The following is a 21,929-nucleotide window of genomic DNA, read 5'->3' as shown; positions in this document are numbered from 1 at the left end:
AGTCTTATTCAGAAGCAATTTTTTTTTCTTTCAGCATGGCTGAACTGAGCAAATTAGTGAAACTCACAACCTGGCAGCATCGTTGTGAACACATAAACGTCATGCACGGCTGAACTTCTGACCTTAACAGTCTGTTAGGAACTACATAAAGACCCCTGTTTTGAGTCACGCTTCCGTTTGTGTTTTGTTGCACCTGGTTTGACTCTGGGCTTTACATTTGGCTGCCTGTTATTTGTTTTGTCTCCTGATGATGGGGGCCTGTGATTGATGGACGGGGTCCAGGACATCTCCGATCGACAGCTGTTGATAGCTCTGAAATCGAGAGCAGCAGTCGGAGCGTAACAATGAGCTCATTGCGCTCTTGGCTTGGTCGCCAGCCCAGTAAACCCCAGCACTGGGGGGACTTCATGAATTTCAACTGGGGCCACAAATGTGAGTGCACATGGAAATTGTACTGGGGTGGAGGGAAAGGTACTAAAGTAGAAATATAGCCCAGATAATTGCAATAATCATAGCAAACAAGAAAAAGGAAAACAAAAAGCTGAGCACATCTTGTGAGCTCAACAATTTTCCTTAAAAACAGCAACACTTGTTAAATATTAAGTAACGTAGCAAGTCTTTCCTGTATCTTTGTGCAGTCGTTTTAAATGAAAGACCTGCACTGAAGTGATGCTTACTGTAAGCAGGGAAACTTTAAACAGGAAGATGTGTTGCACCATCAAAGCTCCCATATCTTTCAGTGATAACTTGCCTGTGATGAGCTCCATTTACGTGCACAGCCTCCAGTATATCATTGTACTGGTTTGTGATGGAACAGGTGAGTATTGTGGCTGGAAAGCTGGAAAGCCCCAAGACAGGGAGGGAAGGTTTATTAAAGAAATCATTCAACTTCCATGAATGTGAGATCAAGAACAATCGCTTAAAAGAAACTGTTCTTCCAGCTCACATCAACTCTAGTGTGCTCAAAGGCTACAGTGATTTCGATTTGTTAGCATCAAAGTAAATTTTCTTGTTTGCTGATGATATAAGTGAAAGAACAGAGGAAACAGAAGTGCCATTTTTGACAAATGCTTACTGCAAAGTGTGTGTTATTCCATATACGTCCCGAAGGTTTAGGGCACAGGTTAAGTAAGCAAAGGGCTCTGTAGTGTTTTGTCTTAAAGTCATCCATATTTTAACTGTAATTGGACAGCATCATGCTGTAATAAACTGCAGTTGCAGGGGTTTGATGCCCGAGCCCTCTGAGGTTACCGAAGCACCGAAACCACATCTGAGCTCAAATTAGCATTCTGGGCAAGCACGAGTCCCCAAGCTTAATTAAGGTAAATTCAAAATTCTAGTTCATCATTGGCTTTTATATAATCTTAAAACCAGTTGCGCTTGTTTGGCAGCTGTTTATTTCTTATATTAAAAAAGAAAACATTACACTGTAGATGATTTGGCATCCCTGGGTTTTGAATTTGAGCCCCCCCTATTATGGGAAATCTGGGTTTGTGCAATGATTAAATGCTTAATAAAAAATTCATTGTTGTTGCCAACATCTGTATTGTACAGGCTAACGGCTCACTGGAGTGTGTGAGACTTGTAAAGTTTCCAAACGCGCCGTTGAGAACCCTGGAAAGTTCACCTAAGAGTTTGCCTTCCTCATTACCAAGCTACTTCTGTGTCTGCGATTAGACTGAGAACATCTTTAATTGCTTTAAAATCTGAATGCATGATAAGAATGGATTAATTTGATTTTTCTGTTCCTACAAGTAGCAGATGGTTTATGTCTTCAGAATGCTCATGTTGTAAAATGAGATCCCCAGCTTGTCTCTGATTGGTCACTGTTAATGAAGCATGCTGGGCTGATTATTGATTTAGAAAATGAGGACAACACAAGTATTGTGTGTTGCTGTGATAAATTAAAGGCGAGCTTTGTTTTATTGTTGACAGAAACACACCTTAAATAACACAAAATATTTGATTTTCCATTCAGGTGGCCCGTCAGAGTCATTTTAGTGTTTATTTAAAAACAGGCACTTTTATGGTTGCCACTAACAAGCAGATGGTCGACTTGACTTATTTGTGTTTTGTGTTTCTGAATGACCGATCAGATGCATGATGGGAAATGCAATGAGCTGCTTGTCAGGGAAGAGACAATTCACGGGAGAGGGCCCGCGAAAGCTGTATAGATTCCCAATTTAGTCCCATCTCTGTGGTTTTTAAGGTTAGTAATTTTTTTTTGTTTTTGCATTATTATTGGCTGTTGCGAGAGCAGCTGTTCCCCAGCCTCCTTCCCTTCCGAATTACCATCCTCACACTGACAGACAGGCAGCTGATGGGGAAACTCGCTGCGTGCATGAGGAGATCCAATTCGAAGATGAAACTAATGTGCTGCATCAAGGGGGGACATGCGGCGGTCCTGGAGAAAGAGGGGGAGGCCCAGGTTAAAAAGAAGTCTGGGACCAGCTCGGGCTGCGTCTGCCTGAGCACGGCAGTAGGCTCGTCTCTGACTGAAGTCAGATCCTGCCTGTATTTATTTATTTATTTGCTCAATTATTTATTCATTTATTTATTCTGTTCCCTAGATACCGCCTTCTTGTTTTTGGCTGCAGATTCCAAACTGGCAGCCTTCCATTCCCTGAAATGAAAGCACTCAAAGACCACAGATACATTTTTCATATTTGAAGGAAATAACCGGGGGTGGACATAGTAATTATACTATACAGTATGTACAATATAACACATTCCATTGTGAAGACACCTAAATCATGGGATCGATTCTCCTATACTGAAAAAGGTAGCAGTTGTGATTGTCCTTTTAAAGTGCTGTACTTATTCTTGAAAATGCAACAAAATTAAATCAGAATCAAAATATTACTAAACTTGTCTTCCCTTCTTTGTTTGCTTAAAACTGCAAACATGGGGTGGATGATGCGGATTAAATAATTCACCAACAAATGCTTATTTTTGTTTACATCAAGATTACGTCCACTGTGTTTTGTGGGCAATAAGACAGATTAAAAAACACTAACACTGTTTGATCACCTTGATGCTTGAATTTCTTAATTCTGTTCATAAATCACCATGTAGGAAAACAATTGGTGTGAATGTGGTTATATTTGTACTGTCAACTTCATGCATTGTGCCAAACTTCTGGCGAGGGGAACAGCAACAATTCTCTAAAAACTGGATTTTTAACAAGTGTTCAGAGAAAAAATGTGAAAGGAAGAATGTACCATCTTGTGTTTTATTCAAATTTTGCCTGCAGTGTCACTTTGGTATCTTTTTGAAACTACAGCTTACAGACTTCCCTAAATGCATCACACACAGGCAATTATAGAGTCACTGTTCTGAAAAGAGGACAGTTATCAGGATGTATTTAGATTTAGAACGTAGCTTTGCAGAAAGTATGGATTTGCTGCTGGGTTATATGAAAACTACATGCCTGTAACAGAGCTCCTTTATCCTACTAAATTGAAAAAAACAACAACACAGTTTTGATGAAATTTTGTTACAAAGTTACAAATTTAGAGTCAGTTGTCTTTGTTGTCAAACCCTTCCAAAGCACCTTACTTTGAGGATTACATTTCAGCTTAGGTCAGGGTTTATGATATGGTCCTGGCATTTCCCATATGGAAAATATATATATAAATCTTATAAAGTTTGTATCTGTCTTGTGTGAAACTTGTATGAAAAGCATGCAAGAGTGAAAACAGATATAAGATCCCTTGAAAAATGATATAAATGAAACTTTGGATACTTACTAAAACAATATATAAAAGTAATGAGAAAGTGGCCACTGTCATGAGTAAATCATATAAGCCTTATATGATTCACTATATGAAGCAAGCTAAAGCTGATGCAAGTCTTTCCTATTTCTTTTCCATATGGGTTAATGTCATTATGATTATTAAACTCTGGCGTAAAAGTTCAGAAAGAACATGATTTCCTCACAAAGTCTGCAAAGAAACATGCCTATGTGTATATATGACCCCCCCTCCCCAAAAAACATTAACACCCGATGCATGCACACTTACATTACTTGTATGATACAGCAGTTGGATTTTTGGGACCCTAAGTAATGAGGAAGTAAGCCCAGAGGTAACGTGAAACAAGGGTCAGACACCTCTTTAAGTAATTTAACACAAAAATCTGAAAATTAGATTGAAAAAAAATGTGTCCACAAGTTCATGATGCAAAGAAAAAAGATGTAATGTCTCCAAAGTAAGCCAACAAAGAGACTTAAATGAATACTAAATACACAGTTACTGTGTTCAATGTGACATGAACTCTGTTTGTAACTTTAAGCAGTTTAATTAATTTACTACAGAAGTAAAGTTTGCAAATTTTTCTGTGTGTAGTTTTGAGTTTTACTTACCAGTCATATGTGAGCATTCTTGCATACAGGTAAACCGTACCTTTAATGAGCCAATCAGTGGAAAGACTTGCCATCTGACAAGTTTTTATTGGCTTTTCACAATTTACCCTACATCCATAAATCCATAAATAATAACAAGCACACAAAAAAGGAAGTAAGAGTATTGTAAGAGGGTAATGTCACTTGTAATGGAAATTGTGTATTTTGTTTGAGTGTTTTTTATATTTTTTAATATTTACATGCTTATATTTTCAGAATTGTAAAACCTTATTGTGGATGTAAGAGTCAAATTATGTGGATATTTTGCATCCAGCTCATTGTGTAACATTTTATTCAATGGTATTTGATGGTTTGGGCCCCAGGAAGACTAGCAACCACTGTTGTGGAAGCTAATGGGGTTCCTTATAAATAAACAAATAAACAAACAAAAAAGGAAGTCTTGGCCACTGTCTCTATTAACTTTGCCTTAATGTAGTTTTTCCTGTGTCCAATGTCAAAAACATGATGAATGAAAGTAAATATCAGGTTGATTGTAAGAGCATTTCTAATTTTGCAAATGTCTTGCATATTTTTTTCTTAATTTGTACTGTTAGTTTGTAACCATTATCCACAGAGCGTGATCAAGATTAGTTAGTAAAATTATTCATTAGCACTGTTGATAACAAGGTAAAGTAATTACAAAACTTTTCAACACTCTGAGCCTCAAATACAACCAGTCATCATAGATTAAACATCCACACGGTCACATTAAGAACAACATGAATACAGCACACACAAAGACACCTACCATCTGAGGTCAATGGTTGATGGGCTCCCAGAAGTGATCAAATAAAATGAATCTCCAAAAAGGGAAGTAATATAAAGGGAATATAATTTACATAGAATTGATTTGTCACTTTACTACTCATGATGGAAGCCAGCTCTGTCTAAAGGAACAGTAAAATAAGTTAGATTTGCTGGCACACATGCATTGATAAAAATGAAAAGACTACGACTGAACAGGATCGCCTTAGATTCTGATCTGAGAGGTCATTTAACAGCAAAGTTGAACAAAGCCCCGAGTATGATTTGAGTACATGCCATAGTCAGAAAGTAGCAGCAGTGGATGCCATTCAAAATCTCCCACTGTGCTGCATTTTCAGACACGCAGGCCTTCAGTTTGTCCAGCACAGTGAGCTCCTTTGAGCCTAACAACAAAGTGCTCCTCGCTTATTTGCTACTGAGGTCTTATGTTCATGTCTACTTCTATTGACATGCAGTGCAAACATTTATAATTACCTTTAGCTCTGTGATATCTGCCTGCCTTGAATAACCTGCTGTGGCGTTTTACCACCTGTTACTAATCGCTCTGTGAATTTGTCACGGCACCGGCAATGATTCAAACTAACACTGCGTGCCCCACAAGACCCTCCAGGAAACGCAGCAACCGGCAGCAGCGCACTGTTCAGAGAGCCGAGGGAGCGACTTCATGGATTTTTTGCATCATTAACTATTTATGAGTTGCCACTTCATGTTATTTACACTGGACTGATGGTAATGCTGTTCAGAGCTCAAACGCCATGCAGGGCCCCGCTGGGAAAGCAGGGTGGAGGGTGCATGGGGAGGGGTGGTGGGGGATAGGCATGTGTGAATCTGTTAAATATTGTACGGAAACGCCACCTGCAGCTGCCAACGTGGTGCAGGGTAAGAAGGGGCGAGTTGGGAGCAACTCTGGGGGGACAAAGAAATGCAGCAGCAGACTGCAGTGCATGTAGACAAGGGTTTGTGCAGGCATGGCACACTGTGACTATATAATGTATAAGACAAAGCCCTTCCCACAAGCCACAAGGAATATTCAGTTGACCTGGTTTATCTTTAGCTTTAAACCACAAGAGCCGATTGCGTCACCATTTGCAGTAAATGTGCCATAGTGGAGGTTATGCTTCCTTTGCTTCTGCACTTGAGACTGGAGCATGTATAGCTGCTAGTTTCCTATCTATCTATCAATCTATCTATCTAACGCTTTATTTCACAAAATTAAAATGGTATACAAGAGGACTTGGCTGATGTATACATTTTCATAACTTCATGCCCATTTAAATCAGCTATTTAGCTAACACTGGCCACATTTTTTCACATGGTCCATGTTAAACAAGCTAATCTCATGAGCAATGGGAATTGTAATGCTAGTAAAAAATATCTAATTTATGTCTCTTTTACCATCTCTCTCTCTCACACACACACACTCACATAAACACACACTCTCTCTCTATCTATCTATCTCAAACTGAAAGGAAAACGAACAATATGTGCACTTAACTACAAATCAACACGCAAAGGTGTCAAAATCCCTTTCACAACCTGGCATGAAAACTGCAAATGAAACACTTGGAATGTCCAATCAAACAAACAGCTGTCACACACATTCTCGGTGCAGATGCGAGGATAGATTGGGCCTGTCAAAAATACATGCAGGAAATGAAGCTGAGTTGTTCTTGAGACACTTCAAAGAAAGTCAAGCAGCAGAAATAAGCAAAGTAATATCTGTATCTATCTATCTATATATCTATATATATAGATATATAGCTAAGATCCTGTGGGACTTCCAGATACAGACGGACAAAATGGTGGTGGCTAACCAACCGGACATAGTGGTGGTAGACAAACAGAAGAAGACGGGCGTAGTGATCGATGTAGCGGTTCCGAATGACAGCGATATCAGGAAGAAGGAACACGAGAAGCTGGAGAAATACCAAGGGCTCAGAGAAGAGCTCGAGAGGATGTGGAGGGTGAAGGTAACAGTGGTCCCCGTGGTAATCGGAGCACGAGGTGCGGTGACTCCCAAACTAGGCGAGTGGCTCCAGCAGATCCCGGGAACAACATCGGAGATCTCTGTCCAGAAGAGCGCAGTCCTGGGAACAGCTAAGATACTGCGCAGGACCCTCAAGCTCCCAGGCCTCTGGTAGAGGACCCGAGCTTGAAGGATAAACCGCCCGCAGGGGCGTGCTGGGTGTTATATATATATATATATATATATATATATATATATATAAACATAAAAATGTGTGTGTGTGTGTGTGTGTGTGTGTGTGTGTGTGTGTGTGTGTGTGTGTGTGTGTTGATATGTTAAGCAACAACATATCTTGCCCATTACAGTATTTTCAATGCGGCATGTTTCACCCGTCTGCGTGCCAAGCTAACTTTGTTAGTAAGTAGCATCTACACATTCTGTAGTCAGCGCTAAGTATCACTAACATGTAGCAAATAATACCAGAATAGTAATGCCAGACCTTCACTTACTACAAGTGGAGCAAAGATTTCCTTGAAATGCTGTTTTACATGTAACAATACAACAATCCATATAACTCGGATAACTAAATTAGAACTGCTTCAAAACCACCATAAACTCCAGTTAGCAGAGGTATGGCTTTGCAAATACTGACTGACTACCAGAGTGTAATGTGGTCCAAAATAATTGAAATCAATTTTTTTTTAGTGACAGCAATGTAACAAGCTCAGAAATCACATCACATTATTACAAAGGTTCTCTCTAAAAAGAGAGAAAAACAATAACCTTTTTTTTTCCCTGATCACTTGCCTCACAATTAGCCAATAGACCCGGTGCACGAGAAAATGCTAACTTCCTGTTCTAAGTCCGGATGTAGAGTTGTACATTTCCGGTGGCTTTATTTTGCAGTCAATCACTACTACGAAGATGGACTCCAAAATCATGTCCAAAACACGAAAACTCAAAGATCGCGTTAAGTTAGAATGAGCAGGAACACACACCATTGTTGTGTCAAAAAAAAATCAAATGATCAGTTTATGCTATTACGCGGTTCACCTTTCGCGGCCTCGCTTTTTCGCGGATTTTTTTGTGTGTGCAATTTTACAGTGTGCTAGCAGTGTGCCCCTGAAGTGTTGTACTGTATGTTTGTAAGTTTTCTCCCCAACAAAGAAGAAACATTTTGCACCATCAAAGGCGCTTGCTGTAGCACCCAAAAGGCAGAGGACGATAACCATCGCACAAAAAGTTGGACTTCTGATTCATTGATTTATTAATGATTCATTGATGTTGAATTCTCTCGCAGCTGCTCTATTCTCATGTTCTGGACCTGAAAACAGGATTTGATCTTAGGTTTCATTCTATAATACTGGACTTATTTTTTCTTAGTGTTTAAACAAGAGAGAAACGTGTGAAAATGTTCATGCCTGAATGAGAAAAATGTAAGAGTGAGGGGTTTTACAGCCTTAAAACATCTATAATAAATGTAAAAAATAAAGTTGGCTACTTCGTGGATTTCACCTATATATTTGCAGTCTCCATTTCTACCCGTTCATGTTTCTGCAGCAGAATCAGCAAACATTGCTTTGAAGTCTCTTTGAGTTGGTGTTCATCTTTCCTTTGTGCCTTAAGTGGCTATTTGAGGAACTGCAGCTTTTTGCACTAGAGGTTCCTGCCAGGTTGTAAGAAATATATCGTTACTAGCCACCTCATTAGGTACATCTGTTCAAGTGCTTGTTAATGTGAAGACCTAATCAGCCACTCATGGTAGCAACTCAATGCAGTTCACTCATGAATATGTCTTGTAGATGTCAGCAACAGGAGGAGAATGGACGGATTGCTTTACACTATACAGTGTGGTAAACCCAGGGCCTAGCTCAGCAGATACTGCATTGCTGCAGCTTTGAGAAAATGTGCAAATGAATTAAAAAAAATAATAATCAGGCCAGTTTGGAGCGCATCTTTACAGTAAGACTCAAATACATATGCACACGAGTGACAGTGCAGCATTTATATTGATAGAGGCAACAGTATGTATGCTTACTTTTTACAAATCTTTTTCAAATTCAAAGAGTAAAACTCCTACATGAGTCTGCTTCAATGACTCTTAAGAGTCATAACAATAGCCAGCGAATAAGACAGAACTGCAAAAGTATTTTTCTTTTAAATCTTTTGGCTCTTGAAGTTGAAAATGTTTTATGAAACTGACGTCTTTTGAAAATGTGTTTATGTTTGCAGAGGAATTTGTTTTCTCTTAAAAAAGGCTCATTGTGAATTTCACCAGTCCAGGTTTTGCTTGTTCTGCCAGAGGGTGAATTTGCTTCACACATAAATTAGTTTCTTATTAAAAAAAGACATAAAACACACTGCATTCTCTGTGATCAACAGCGTCATGCTAGGTCTGAGTCATTTCCCATCAAATTTGCACAGATAAATGTGGAACATGGTGTTTTCTATCCAAACATCCCATGCTTGCATCCACTTATACTCACCTGCATCCTCTTGATAATGTTGACTTCACTGCCTATGAGGGCCTTGATGTTGGCTCATTAAATAATCTTTTCTGCCAGTTATTTAGGCTTTTTTACCTCACAGTTTGCAGCCGTGAATATTACCTTGGTCTCTCCCATAGAGCTACATTTGTTCACGATTCCCCCGTTTCTCCATTTCTATCATCCGAATAGCACAAAACAGGTTGTAATCTGACCACTGTGATTTAGGCTGCCGTTTCCTTGCGACAACAATTCAACCATTGTGGTTTCATGTCGACTGCCTAATCCGCCGCCGCCCAGAATTCCCTTTGAACTCGTCTGATTGCGAGGCTAATTTTTATTAAGTAAGTGCACACATTATTTGTGGCAGTCACTGAAGCTTCAAGGAGTCATTGTGACAAGCAGAGCCCAAGAGCCTAAATTATCAACTCCCTCCACTAGCACAGCTATAATTAGCACAAAATGAACAATAAATGTTTCCTTTAGTTAAATTATTCAAAACGTTTATTTCACTTGTTAAGGCTTGGATCAAGCTGTTGTTTTTTAATGTAGTTTTTATTTGCACTAAACAGGAAAAAGCTTTTTTGTGTTTACATTTTGCTACTGATGAATCACTGACCTTGTTACTGTTGTAGATTAGTCCAGTGATTTTGTTAACCCAGCGCAGTGTCGACGTTCAACCATTGTGTGTTTTCAAAAAGACAATGAGCTCTGTTTGTTTAACAATATCATTTCCATTTTATTAAAGAAGTACTGAACATCTGGTGAGAGGAAACTGTAAATTGTTATTATACGGTACAGCATGACTGTGTTTACAGATTGAACACAACTCACATTTTTTTTTTTTTACCACTGGGGCCTTTTTCCTGTTCGCATTCCCAAACAGCCAATGCACCAACTGTAGAGACATAATGTGGAGTTTGGCTGTGTGTTTGTGTGTCTTTGTAACACCCAATCCTGGTGGATCAGACAGAGTGATCCTCGCCACAAACTCCAGTTATCAGTGTTGTATTTTTCAATTTTCTTTTTGAAAGACTTTCAACTCATTCCAAACCTGTCAATTAGCTCTGCTGGGGCACTGCATGCAATCACACTGCCTGTAAAGTTCTCATTTTACATACATCTATTCACATGGTTTCCATTGGGCCCTGTTAGTTTGACAGTTTAGAAACATACAGTATAAGGTAACAACAATAATAATGATTAGTATAATAACATTTTTAACATAATAAAACCTGTAGATAACTTTCTATCAAAGTGCTTTACAAAGCATAAAAATGGCAACATAGTAAAAAAAAATTCAAACACCATAACTGAGCCCCAGGTCTCCGTTACAGTTACTTTATTTTCAAACAGTACTGTAAGTCATAGTCGGTGCTTGGACAAATGAAATGAAGCATTCCCACGTTCTAAGAATCTCTCCTTCAAGTTCACCTCTTGTGCACTTCTGGTTCTCTTCCAGTCTGGCTGCCATTTTTTTATTGCTCACTGGAAGTGGTTCTGACCACTTTTTAAATTTTACATTAAAAAATAAAATTTTTGGCTTTATTAGATAGTGACAGTTAGAAAGACCGTAGATGGAAGATAGATATACATATATATGCATATCAACACCACCTTGCCGGATGAGCTATAGAGTGACTTTTATGTGTACTTTGTACTTCCACCACCCACTTGCACAGAGAGTAAAGACTTTTTCAAACTGAACTGACTTTCATGTTTGGAGTCATCATTTGAGGTAAACTTTCTGAAAAAGAAATGTCAGTGAAAACCAACAACAGTGGTTTGTGCCAGCATGCTACCATGTGCTGACATCAAAAACCATACCAACACAGTCTTCACTTACCATTTATCTCACTTGCAAGAGTTACCTTCCTGCAACATCATCCATTTCCCAGAAATGAAATCACAGTTTAGGGCTCATTGTTTTAACAGAGGTTCGCTGGCTACTCCAGCTTCTTCCTAAAGGGTATATACACGCATGTTATGTTAAATGGTGATTCATTAGTGAAGGTATAACACTGACTAAATAAAGAAAATGGATGGATGGACGTTCTGACACAGAAGATCTAGTGAGTTTGCAACAGACTTGCTGAGTATGAAGTCGAGAAAGATCATCCAAATTTAAATCTGGACCCGTCTTGGTTTTTTTTATGGCTACAGTCCCAAACTTTTTGATTGCAGTTCATATGTACATTCTGTGCGGCCATAGAGGAAAATAAATCTACGGTGCCTGGCAGTAGACATGGAAACAGGAACAAAACTATATTGAGGCCATACTTCCTTAAGTTTATGGCCCCAACAGACACATCGTATTCGTATTTTGTTTATTTCTTGCACATAATAAAGTGTATACAGCACAATATTCTTTCCCCCTGAAGTATGATTTGCACTCGACCTCCTACTTAGTTGGAAATACTATATTCACAGACCTCAAACCTTTCTTTGATCAATAACACTCAAACAAAAGTTGTTCAAACTCGAACACCAGAGTAGACAACAGATTACAACCTATTTTTCATCAAAACAATCTCCTCCACAAAACACATTGGCTTCAGCGTTCAGTCAGCTGTGTTGCTACAAAGTAGCACCAAGTGTCAGAGTGGACAGCATGTATGCCAGGTTCCAGGTTTGCTTGGGTGATATCCAGGTCGAGCTCTGTTTTCAGAAATCCCATTTGCAAAGGCTTATTTGCCTCTGCGCCATTCTCCAGAAGGAGACTTTGAAGAAATGATAATAAGCTGCTTCACTGTACCTCTTTTTAATTGTTGTCTTCGTGGTTACATTTGGCTGCCCAGCCGATAATGAGACTGTAACAAACAGCGCCATTATCAGGAACTGTGGGGCTGCTCCCGTTTGCCCTTCTCATGTATTACCATATGCTCAGGTCACATACTTGTCTACATTTAACATACACATACGACCTCTCTACTGTGCTGAATTGCAATGCTCAGTCAACTTTCCTGCCATGAACAAGTGGTGGAACAAATAGAGCAATGAGTTAACGAACAAACACATTCCCCATTAGAAGAGTTGTGGATCATGATGATTCATGGTGACTAATGTGCGCATGCTGTCAAATCCCAAAGTATTGATTGGAGATGGATTAATTGAAGATGACACTGTATCTTTTGGCGAGGGCACAATTATGGAAGTTCACCATTTATTAACACAACACCGACCCGAGGCGATGAGGTAATCTGTGTTTTGCACTCTAAATGCAGACTGTGTGTTAAATCCATTAAAAACAGGAGAAGGGGGGGAACAGTACCCAGATTCTAATGCGGCTAGATTGACATACAGATAAAGGGGATACAGTAATACAATGACGGCATGACAATCTTGCCACGCATTTTATGGTGACGAATAATCAAAAATCCTTTTATCAATGACACATCAAGGAGCATTTAGTTTATGCTTTGGTTAATCCTATTGACTATTTTGTGATTTCTCTCTCTCTTACTTGTTCCAGTGTGCTATATTTGTCTCATAAATACTGGATATTTTGGCTTGACAAATTGCTATACAGGCACAATCCTATTAAGGGTTGCAGTTTTGTGTTCCCTGCCAGTGACATTCTGTTTGGGTGTTGCATTATAGACGATGACTACTGTACTGTGTTGTCATTAATGGATAATTTGAGTATTTTGTATTTTTAGACACTTCTTTCAGCACACTACTATTTTCCTTTATCCTGTAATAATCCAGACTTCAGACTTTTGTTTTTCTAATATGCCACACGATTCCTTTCATCAATCAATCAATTAATTAATCCTTCTTTATCCAGCACTTTATGAAAATACGCAGTACAAAACGAGGCAAAGCCCTTTAAAAAAGGGACAATTAAGCGCTGAAAAACCCAGCTGAAATCAGAGAAGGCTATCAAACAAACCAGTTACACTGAATGAGTGGTTTAAAAACTGATTTTGAATGGTCAGGCGCCCATTCAAAATCACGTATTAATTTTTAAAGACTAAGACACTTTAGTGGACAGCCTCAGGGCTATCCACTCAAGTGTCTTTGTTTTCAAGGCCGGCTTACTTTCGTTGTTTGCAGTGGAAATTGCAGGATTTTTGCAAACACCAGCAGTGAAATAAGGTGTTAAGCATCTTTTCTGAACTGAATGTTTTCTCTGTCAGCCGTTAAAAAATGTTCACCTTTGTGTAAAACGATCTGCTCATAGAGTCACCGTTTATCCTGCCGTCCAAACATGGTTAAGGAGGGGTGGGGCAACAGAGAAGTAACAGTAATACCCATATAAAACAGTATTAGTCTGAACAATAATACCTGGAGGAACATTGTGTTTGCTTTTGGTTAACCAGTTAGGCAGCAGTCACCTAGAGTCAAACTAAATTGTTTCCTAATGAATTTGAAGCACTGTTATATTTTGAACTTGCCAGGAGGTGGTCAGGTGGACGGTGGGTGTACAGAGTGCAGGACAAAGACAGCAGGCGTCACAATTTCAGCATTGCTCCCATGATTAAGCTTCTATATAAGAAAAGATCGTTGATTTGGGAGAGGATCACTGAACTAATAAAATGTCTGCTACAAGAGTTTGGTGAGGAAATAACTTCAAACTCTACATAAAAGATGTGGGAACTATTTCTGCAAAGGTTACAGAGTTCAAAATTACTAGTTTGACAAATTCGGAGACACATATGAAACCTCGTTAGCCCTCTCCTCATCACTATTTGAGGCAAAATTAGCCAATACTTGCCTGTTATGGAAAACTATCAGTCAACCTGAATTTTCAACATGGCTGTTCTAGTTAAATACATATACAGTGCATATTTTCCTAGAGGCTGAAACGTCAATGCAATAGAGGTTCACAGAGTTTTGTGTTTGTAGTGTGACACTCTCAAATCTCACCTCTGACATTTAAACCACTCAATACTGAAGCATATAAAAATGAAACAAAACCTAACAACTAAGCAGAGATGATAAATACCCACCCTGGAAACCTGGGGAAACCACACCGAATGAAAAAAAGAAAAAAGGAAGGAACTGTAACATCCAAAACTGTAAAACTAACTGATTGTAAGCTATACAAGTTTCATGTGTGGAGACGTAACGTATACAGTAAGGAATAGAAGAAATATTTCTGGGTGCTCTGCATTAAATTAGGTTTTGTAAATACAGTGGGGCAAAAAAGTATTTAGTCAGCCACCGATTGTGCAAGTTCCCCCACCTAAAATGATGACAGAGGTCAGTAATTTGCACCAGAGGTACACTTCAACTGTGAGAGACAGAATGTGAAAAAAAAATCCATGAATCCACATGGTAGGATTTGTAAAGAATTTATTCGTAAATCAGGGTGGCAAATAAGTATTTGGTCAATAACAAAAATACAACTCAATACTTTGTAACATAACCTTTGTTGGCAATAACAGAGGTCAAACGTTTACTATAGGTCTTTACCAGGTTTGCACACACAGTAGCTGGTATTTTGGCCCATTCCTCCATGCAGATCTTCTCGAGAGCAGTGATGTTTTGGGGCTGTCGCCGAGCAACACGGACTTTCAACTCCCGCCACAGATTTTCTATGGGGTTGAGGTCTGGAGACTGGCTAGGCCACTCCAGGACTTTCAAATGCTTCTTACGGAGCCACTCCTTTGTTGCCCGGGCGGTGTGTTTTGGATCATTGTCATGTTGGAAGACCCAGCCTCGTTTCATCTTCAAAGTTCCCACTGATGGAAGGAGGTTTTGGCTCAAAATCTCACGATACATGGCCCCATTCATTCTGTCCTTAACACGGATCAGTCGTCCTGTCCTCTTGGCAGAAAAACAGCCCCATAGCATGATGTTTCCACCCCCATGCTTCACAGTAGGTATGGTGTTCTTGGGATGCAACTCAGTATTCTTCTTCCTCCAAACACGACGAGTTGAGTTTATACCAAAAAGTTCTACTTTGGTTTCATCTGACCACATGACATTCTCCCAATCCTCTGCTGTATCATCCATGTGCTCTCTGGCAAACTTCAGACGGGCCTGGACATGCACTGGCTTCAGCAGCGGAACACGTCTGGCACTGCGGGATTTGATTCCCTGCCGTTGTAGTGTGTTACTGATGGTGACCTTTGTTACTTTGGTCCCAGCTCTCTGCAGGTCATTCACCAGGTCCCCCCGTGTGGTTCTGGGATCTTTGCTCACCGTTCTCATGATCATTTTGACCCCACGGGATGAGATCTTGCGTGGAGCCCCAGATCGAGGGAGATTATCAGTGGTCTTGTATGTCTTCCATTTTCTGATGATTGCTCCCACAGTTGATTTTTTCACACCAAGCTGCTTGCCTATTGTAGATTCACTCTTCCCAGTCTGGTGCAGGTCTACAATACTTTTCCTGGTGTCCTTCGAAAGCTCTTTGGTCTTGGCCATGGCGGAGTTTGGAGTCTGACTGTTTGAGGCTGTGGACAGGTGTCTTTTATACAGATGATGAGTTCAAACAGGTGCCATTCATACAGGTAACGAGTGGGGGACAGAAAAGCTTCTTACAGAAAACGTTACAGGTCTGTGAGAGCCAGAGATTTTTCTTGTTTGAGGTGACCAAATACTTATTTTCCACCCTAATTTACGAATAAATTCTTTACAAATCCTACCATGTGGATTCATGGATTTTTTTTTCACATTCTGTCTCTCACAGTTGAAGTGTACCTCTGGTGCAAATTACTGACCTCTGTCATCATTTTAAGTGGGGGAACTTGCACAATCGGTGGCTGACTAAATACTTTTTTGCCCCACTGTACATTCATTGTCAGTCTTACAATGTTAAGGATTAAAGTTACTATGTTGCAAATCAGCCAAGTGCCTTTGCAAGTCAAAGTAAGGTGCTATGTGACATTTGGTATAAATCAATAGAAAGACCTGACGTTTAAAGCAACTCGTAATAATAATCCAATATTGTTATACGAGTGGAATCAAGGTATTTGTGTAACAAACACGATTCGGGTTTCAGATTTTGTGCTCATTGCCTGAATATTAAAACTGTTTCATACTGACTAAATTATCTAAAGATGTGGTAATGTGGCCTAAAATAGAAGAAAAAGAAAGCATGCTGCAAACTCTATAAACTACATCAGCCCAGTTTGCCACCTGCATTTCACTCCAAGCGCTCTACCTCACATTATATCCGTCACAGAAAGTGAAAGGATGCACCTGCAGGCAGTTTTTAAGCTGTTGTGGGTAGAAATAAACATCTTGACAGCTTGAAAACCACCCTTGTTGTCTTTGTTATGGCGAATCTGGTCTTTAAGAAGACTTTTTGAAATTTTTTTGGACTTGTTTCATACCTGCTTGGATTTGGACTGCTGTGAATAATGCCGTTTTCTTAAAAAAAGGAATATATATTTATTATGTCTGGCGTTTTTGTGATTTAAGGCGGCTCTTCTGCTTAACACTGTATTTTTCTTTGCATTTAAAGCTGATCGTTTCTTCAGGATTAGATGTTTTAGTGCATTTTCTCTCTTTTTTAATCATAACTTCACTAGGCCCATTTGTGTTTTTGACTGTAGTCGTTCTTGAAAGAATGAATCAGTCTTCATGGGAAAACTGACCTTCTCGCCACCTTGACAGGCCCGAGTGGCTGCCTGTCACAGGCGGGCTGGAGCAATGATGTCCTGGAGAGTGTTGTTCAGTTTTCAGAGACATGAATTATTTTAAATTATCAGTCAATAATTCAACATGTGTGACAGATGGAGTGTATTTACAGGACCACCTAGGGTTGCCTGAATAGAGGTTACACTATAGAGCGAGTAAATAAATAATACCTGCTTTTTTGTTCTTTTTTTTTTACCTTTTGATTTAATAGCATTAAAGATTCAGCTATTTGAATGATCAAATTTGCTGCTAAATTACAGCCTCCCTGTTGATAGGCTTGGGAGGAGAGGTGGCCAACGGGTGCTGCAGTGGGACTGTAGCCAGAAACAACACACACACACACCCGTACTACACCATCAGACGCCCATATGCATGTCTGTGTGAGCCCGAATGAATCAAATACATAAGCAAGCTGTAAATACACACACTCCCACCACCGCACGCACACAAAAATTCATAAACACACACAACCCCAGGTGGCACATGCTGGCATACACCGCCTAACCTGATGATGTTGTATGCATCGATGGTTGCATCCAAAATAATGTTTACCCAAAGAGGGCTGGTTGGAGTTCAGATTTTCTCTGAATATTACACATAGAAAGAGAGGATTACTCGATAAATAACATATGAGTAAATACATTCCCTGCCATCGTGATTTTCTCTATTATGCAAAATAATACAGCCGTCATTTCCTCAGGATCTGCCCTTTGACAGGCTGGAGCTGTTATTAGTATTAACCGCTGTCAGAATCAGCAGCAGCAAAAGAGAAAAAATATTGGCATCCGTACTTGACTATGATATGAGAATTGGTAAGCAAAATGAGAAATGAAGCAATTAGAGAGGTTCACATACATTATTTAGCTCTCATTAGCTTCCTGTGACACTGTAGGCTCCACACCAATGAAAAGTGTTGGCCAGGCTCAGACAATTAGTAAAATTAGTGGCACAGGATTTGGCGTCGATTCAGGCCACATGGCCCAGAAGATACCAGACTGGTGTCAGTTGTGTAATTTATAACTTTGCACATGAAATAATAGGTTTGAAAAATCGCCGGGGCTACCGGTGTGTCAACCTGCATTATCCAGGCGACCGGGGTTGTCCCTTGGACAGAGGGAACAGGAGCAGCTTCCTCCCGATTTCTGCACGGTGCAGCGCAGTCGGCCATTTTGTGTCTCTCTGAGAAAAACAGGGGACAGAGGTCCAAGCGGATGGTAATTAGCAGTCTGGGTTGTGTTTGTTTTCATTTTGCGCATGTTTGTGCTGATAAAGTTTGACTTGCCAAAAATCCCAGTCCCGAGCTGGATTCTGCTCAAGCTGTTCCCCAGCATCCTTCAGGAACGATGGGAAATCTTGTACACTGCCACTGGTCATAGCACAAACAGACGGTGGTAATCAGTGATTAGTGGACATGTTACAGTATACAGAGATAAGCCCACACTCCAACCCTTCAGTCTGAATCAATAGCGGCACATAAAAAACATAAATGTACGTGTTTGGTAGTAGATATTCAGTGATTAACCAGCAAAATAAGCTCGACGGGTTTTTACAAATCTATTCCTGCATCTGAAATTGTATAGAAAGCTTTACATGAACTTCAAACAGACTGAAACCATCAAATGTTTTTTTTTTCCTGCCTTTCACACACTGTTGAAGACACACAAAGCCATTTTGTTAAAACGGGCAATTTTACAACTCTGTTTTGATCCCTTTAGGTTTTGAGCTTAAAGTCTGTGGCCAGCTTCAAATGACTGTAGGTCCACATCCAACACCAGAGCAGAGCTAAATAACATTTTGCTGCCTCTTTATCATTACAGGGTGGGGGGAAAAAGGCAGACAGAGAACAAGCAAACCAAATAAACAGGTGTTGTGTGCTTTAGAAAAAGCTAATGCTAACGTGTTCTGGAATAGAGAGGCATAATTATACTGTGCTGGATTATGGAAAACATTGTGCATGTTAATTACACCAGGTATGCTCATTGATTTTCTGTTATAATACTTAAATGTGTCATTAATAATTCATTTTCCTGCCAGCTCGTTCCATTTTTCATGCACCTGTGTTGTTGATGTGAATGACGCTGTGTCATTGCTGATGATTGCTATGTAGTTCATCATGGGACGTAATTTCTGCAGTGACACCTACTTATTTTTCTTTTATAAGCCACTGACAATGTCCATATTGTAAGGAGCGGCTCTCCTCTCGCAGGCTGACCGGGAGCAGACTATTTTTCTTTCTTTGTAAGTGCCTGAAAAAGGCTTTTTTTGTCTCTGTTGTTGTGCTTGTAAAGCTTCGAAAGGGTAGTTGTGAGGGCAAAGACTAGCGAAAGGGTTGGAATAGCTGGATATCTTATGATCACTGTCAATAGACCAAAACAAATTAGCCTCTGCCAGCTCTTGCAGCTCTTTCAGGCCAAAGGGTATTAATGATACACTCGATTCCCCTGAGCTGCTGTTTCAACAGCTCGGCCTGTGGACACGATGTCCTTGCTTCTTGATTTCCTCCGCTAAGCTCAACATTTGATGAAGACTAATTCGCTCGTTCTCGTAGTTTAAGAGCACCCATCCCTCTCCTGTCATTTTAAGAGGACCGCATTCCTCAAGGAAAGAATCTGTCAAACAATAGTGGAGAGACAAGCACGACAAGCAAACAAACTCAGAAACAACAACAGCGGCCGCAGGCGCAATCAAGTTTGTCCTTGAATTTCCACACCTGTGAGCGCCGAACGCGGCGGGGCCATTTGTGAATTGGAGGGAACGCGACATGTTTGTCCAGCATCAACTCGGCAGCATGTTTATCCCCTCGTTTTTCCAGCATTGTTTGTCTTCTCTTTGTGGCGCTGAAATGCTCAAATTGCATTTCTCAGATGTTGGTTCCCTGGAGGTGTGCGCTTGGCGGCAGGTGTCTGCGGGAAAAGCAGAAAGGGAAGGGGAGAGGAAGAGGCACTGGAAGAAACATAAAGGGAAAAAAAGACGGAAAGAGAGAGAGAGAGAGATCTCCCACTCATTTTCTGATGCAGAGATGAATTTGTGCCTAAATGCTTCATCTGCCATAGATGCTCTTTAGCAATGTAAATGCATGCTGATGAACTCGGCTCTTGCAACAATATGGCACATGTGTCTTATACTGCAGAAACTTTTTCACAGTTAATTGTTTGGCAAAAGATGATAAACTATTAAGAACTCCTGTGAGCTACATCCAAGTTATGGAAGTTTACAACAAACATGCATTTAATTTATTTATTTATTTCTCCCCTCTGACTAAAAAGCGTGAAACACAGTGCTGCTTCCCTGCAATAATAATTCAACATCCCTTATTTTATTTTCAAATCAATTAACTAACCTTGAGATGAGCTTTACTGCTGATAAGTGCTATACAGTACCGCTCAATCCCCCCTCTGCTTTGAAAGAGGCTTCCTCTCCAGGCACTGAATAGCATATAATAGATATTGAACTGTAAATTTGAATTGAAAGCTCGGGTCATTGTGCCTCATTGACTTTCGACCACAAAAACCAAATGATGTCTTAGTTGAGAGAAATATATCAAAGGATATCAACAATTACGAGTCATAAACACGCCTGGAGATGTGCCTGGCGGGCGTATAGCAGCGGGAATTAGCATGTTGAGCTGATAAATATGCATGTAAAGACGCTCCCAGGGGAATAACACGTGTGTGATTGATAGCTTTGGAATTGAAGGATGTGTAAATTCCTTTTATTCTGGGGGTTGTGCTGTTGTACCACCGAAATACATAGCACTTGTTAAAAGTTTTACCAACTTTATAATCCTTAATGCCACATCTGTTTGCTGTCTTTATAGCGCCTGTAAAACGTCATTAAATTATTACCACCAGCTGGCCTCATTGCACAATAACCTCACTTATCTGTTATTCTCTGGGAATACTTTTGATTTATAGACCCTCTTAGAATAAATGATATTTTATACATATGTATATATAAATAAACAAGGGGAAATGTTTCCTCTTAAATAATTCATGAGTCGTACTTTGAATAAGTTGCTCGGTAGAAGTTTATCTCCTTTTTCGGCAAGTATAAAAGAGTTTTTTTTGCAGGAAAAGACACTGAAGGATGTTTCGTTCCAGTTTGGACGGCAGAGCAGGTTTGAGTGCCGACAGGAACCCTTCCAAAATCAAATGTACAGAATTTTCATTGCAAATGAACCTCAAAGCTTTTCTCTATGTTTTTCTGAGTTATATCATGTAAACATCTTCACAATTACCAGGTCTCAAACTACAAGCTTTTACAAATGACAAACATGGTCTGCACATTTTCAGTCTGCATCCGATCGATTCTCAGTGTCACCTGATATCAATTAAGTGTCACAACAATCACTTAAGCAGCTTTTCTTAAGTTGTAATCTTCATAAAACTTCCATAAATTCCAGACACTTTAAAGAAACATATATCACGTTCACTGCTGTCAGTTTTCAACACTGCCTGAAATTCAGCGTCTCATCACTCAACTCTGAAGAATTCCAGCACCCCCTAATGTCAAAGCGAAGCTACTGAAATTAAACGGCAGAGATGGACAAACTGACAGGGATTATTTCCGCCCTCTAAGAAAAGCAGAGAAATCCAAAACGATCTCCTAAAAGCAGCTCAGGTGGAGGAGCGAGGCTGTGCCCCTGCTTATAAATAGCACTCGCCCTGGAGTAGTAATAAAAGCTCTTTGCGTAGCTGCTATATGTTTAGTATGTAAT

At 39.8% G+C, this 21,929-nt stretch overlaps 1 long non-coding RNA gene across 1 annotated transcript; it reads right to left on the bottom strand.

Moving 5' to 3' along the window:
• Positions 1-18,207: 18,207 nt before the first annotated feature.
• On the bottom strand, positions 18,208-20,123 carry LOC309717526. The gene is made up of 3 exons (XR_014279721.1): positions 19,923-20,123; positions 18,491-18,578; positions 18,208-18,387 (listed from the first exon to the last, which is right to left on the bottom strand). It is a non-coding gene; the product is annotated as an uncharacterized lncRNA (long non-coding RNA).
• Positions 20,124-21,929: the final 1,806 nt, after the last annotated feature.

Source organism: Aulonocara stuartgranti (genome assembly GCF_965226115.1).
Source record: "Aulonocara stuartgranti genome assembly, chromosome: 11".
Lineage (NCBI taxonomy): Eukaryota > Metazoa > Chordata > Actinopteri > Cichliformes > Cichlidae > Aulonocara > Aulonocara stuartgranti.
Note: the sequence above shows the minus strand (reverse complement) of the source record. Positions and strands in the feature narration are given on the sequence as shown.